General features: G+C 49.9%; 1 long non-coding RNA gene across 1 annotated transcript; it reads right to left on the bottom strand.

Annotated features, from left to right (window-relative positions):
• On the bottom strand, positions 1 to 3,031 carry LOC146348748 (uncharacterized). Its single transcript, XR_014790710.1, has 3 exons — positions 2,712 to 3,031; positions 1,001 to 1,092; positions 1 to 851 (listed from the first exon to the last, which is right to left on the bottom strand). It is a non-coding gene; the product is annotated as an uncharacterized LOC146348748 (long non-coding RNA).
• Positions 3,032 to 3,608: the final 577 nt, after the last annotated feature.

The raw sequence follows: 3,608 nt of genomic DNA, 5'->3' as shown, positions 1-3,608 counted from the left end.
AAGGCTTTAATCCTTTTACAACTTAATGACTCTTTCAGATGCTATCACCAGCGACTAAGCAATGAACAGTGGAGTAGCCTATGCTCCGGGTAGGCAGTTGGTCCCCATTTGAAGGAGAATCACTTGAAGACCCTGAACTTATGGGCTAGGGAGAGATCCTTCCTCTTTCCCTTGGGTCTACGGAACGCGGCCGTTGCTTGTGCGCCAAATGGGTGCTATGCCTCCTTTCCGCACCTTCCATCACTCGACGCTCCCTGCATCTGCGTCGAGCGTCTAACAAGCCCCCCTCGCGCACTCTCTCACTGCCTGGGTCACTATCTATCTCAGGAATGCTGGCAGGAGGAATCTCTGCCAGCTGCTGTGCCTGTGAGGGATGAGCTGGCTCCTCTCCCACGGATTGCTGATCCTCCTCAGAATGAGAACTGCTCTGGGGTTCTATCGGCTCAGTTTCCACCCTGACACATACAATCACACCTATGATTGGAGGATAGAGGGGGAAGGACAGTATCACTGTTTGCGGTAGCCCTTGCACAAAGACTACAGTAATAAGCGATTCAAGAGGAATTCACAGTTGCAGAAGAGCTCAGGGAAGAATCCTGCTGCTGTTATTGTCAGAGGACTTAACAGCATTGCATGGAGTTGGTAGACTGCTTTAGACCCCCCCCCCCAGCATGTCTGCCCCTGCCCCAGTGCACATGCCGTAACCAGAACTCCCAGACCAGGCGATGGTACAGGGCCTTTTGGTGGTGGGGGTACAGCTGGTGGTCTTTCCTCTGCAGTAAGAGCATGCTTACTGACATTTTCGCAAGGGTCACTTGGGTCAGTAGATTCTTCCACAGCTTGTGCGGCACCTGCGGAATCAGAAGAAGTCCAACCATTACCAAGATTATTCTGTTGGAGAATAATCGCTGTAGCACCATCACGTGGACCGCCTGGTTCTGAGCCTGGTGTCAGGCTTCTGGAAAAAGAAGTGGGACAGGGCAGACAAGCCGGGACTCACTGGCTGATGGGCGAGGCTCCTGCTGTTTTCATCAGGAGGTAGCAACTGCTCCACAGCTGGATCATTGGAAGGAATGAGTTCCCTGCTGTATCCTGTGGAACAAAAAGAGAAGACACTGAGCGAGAGTTTCGCGCATGGCAGATGCGCAGGTCCCTTTGACCACCCGAGAGCCTGCCTTGTGATCCCATCCCACGGCCATAAAGTCGGGCCATGATGGGCCTTCAGTGTAGTGTATTTGCTATGCTACAGCCAATCCCATCCCCCCATCCCCTGCACAGTGGCAAGGCATTAACCACCCCAAGCCCCTTCTCTTGCCCTTCTCTTTTCTGTGCCTTGTCTGGCATCATTGGTTTTGTGGTCTGTAGGAATATTTGGACTGTGTTTAATCTGGTCTGCATTTTCAGATTCACCCTTCTATTCGCAAAGCCAGGAGCTCTACTTTGCCTGTGCCTGCATCTTTTCAGGGAGGGAGGGAAAGCCTCTTGGAAGTAAATTGACTTTAAGGTTTCTTTCTGATGTGGAGGCAATGGAGACCACCTTGCCCACCCCAGCATTACTGCATTATCTAAAACAATTATCCATTAAAAAAAAAATTAAAAATGACCATTCCAAGCTCTGCATGATGAATTTATTCAGGGCAGGAGAAAAGGCACCTTTAATACCCATTGAAATCCTAACTGTCAAGCCTTTCTCCTGCATGGCTGAGGAGGGAGACTCGCCCATCCACTCTGGGAGGAAAAAAGCCCATCAAACTGGTGAGCAAAAGGGAGAAGAAGCAGTCAAGGGCTAAGGAGGATGGTTTTCCTCTCATAAATAAAATCTCCAGTGAAGTCAATGGGAGCGGGAGGTCCCAAGTAAATGCACTGAAAGGGATTGGAGACCTTAAGAGTTCTACCTTAAGTAGACTTACAGTGTACTCCTATGCAAGCCTACTCAGAAGCAAGCCACACAGATTTCAATGGCACTTACTCCCAGGAAAGGAAAGGCTCAGGTGTATTTATGAAACCACACTCTGTTCCACTTCACAATGCAATCTACAAGTCAGTCCAGCAAAACTCCATCTTTCAATGTAGATTTTCTTTCTCTTGCAGTTAGAACTGACACTGGCCTCTAAACAGTTTGAGGATTGTAGCAGTAAAGCACAAGGTTTGTGGAGAAACAGAAGACATCCCTGTGCCCTTTAAAAATCAAGTACAGCCTTACAGCCAGGGAGTTTACTCAGAAGTAAGCATGGCTGTGTTCAGGTGGATCTCGGAGAAGCATTTGGGATGATTAACAGTTTACAGCTCATGCCTGTGTATGTCTACTCAAAAGTAAGCCCTACTGATTTCAATGAGACTTACTCTCAGGTAAATGTGTGCAACCCCCCATATACATATACCCATTCAATGATGCCAACCCTTGGAGAAGCTAAAGTAATCCTGGGAATGGAAATTACTGGAATGCCCAACTAGCACATCTCCCGCTCGATTGTCCAGGTACCCCACTGCATTGATGGTTCCTAGACCAGCCTGGATTGACTCGGGGAGAGCGGTTGCAGCTCTTCCGCAGGGAGGCGGATCATGTTTGCACTCTGCGCCATGCGCTTAGGGGTGACGCTAGCATCTCCTCGGAGGATCCTATGGAGCACATCAGAGCAAGGGCAAGTTGCCCTGTTATTTCCAGACCTCGCGCTGTGTGCTACAACACCCTTGTGCTCAAGCTGCATCACCTTTGTCTTGGACCTGCACTCCAGGGCAGTGCAGTTGTGACCACGTGCGACCATCTCACCCGCAATATGGTGGTGAGATGGTCACACGTGGCTCCTTCACAGCTGCTCCTGCATTTCGCTTTCGCCCCAGATTTCCAGCAGGTCAGGGCCCTTGCCGCTGTTTCGAGGAGCAGCAGCCACCGTTTCCACCATTGGCGAAGCCAAGGGGAGCGGAGAGCACAAGTCCCGTAGACCGAAGTACCGACAGAGCGCTCTTCAGCGGGAAACAGTGATGCAAGCGCAGCAAGTGAAGTGCCAGAGAGGCGGAAACGGTCCCCGGAAGCGGTCAGTGACCTGCCCCCGCCCTCCCACTGATTTGTTGTCATGACAATGCAATGCAACAGCCCCCAGCAACACCCCCAGCACACACCCACACAAAGCCGGACAAAGCGCTAAGGCGGAAAAATATATGGGGGGGGGGGGATTGCGGTTTCGAGTGAAGGCACAGAAAATGCTGGATTTTCCCGTTCGTAGATGACATGGAAAGAAGAAGGGGAAGATGTCAGACAGCGGCAGGAGAGCAGCGCAGTCGTTTAAAGCACATGGGAAAACCTGTGAGTAAAGAAGAATGTTTTCACTAAAAAAAACCAACGTGTGAAGGTGGCCTATTTCTTCTGAGGCTGTGAACGTGGGTTTGTTTCATTTTTTCTTCTTTTAGCCATGGTCAGTTCCTGTTTTAGTTCTTAATTAATGCCAAAAAATGGGAATAGCTTAAAATTGCGAGTATCTAGGTATCTGTGTCAAAGACTGATGTAATGACATGGGTATCATCCTCAATTAGTGTCTAGTACAGCCTTCCCCAACCTCATGCCTTCCGGATGTTTTCTACCAACTCCTATCACCCAAGCTAGCGTGGCT

This window comes from Heloderma suspectum, chromosome 4 (genome assembly GCF_057233095.1).
Source record: "Heloderma suspectum isolate Gila_16-S chromosome 4, 16-S_ref, whole genome shotgun sequence".
Lineage (NCBI taxonomy): Eukaryota > Metazoa > Chordata > Lepidosauria > Squamata > Helodermatidae > Heloderma > Heloderma suspectum.
The sequence above is the reverse complement of the archived record's forward strand: the minus strand, read 5'-3'. Positions and strand labels throughout refer to the sequence as shown.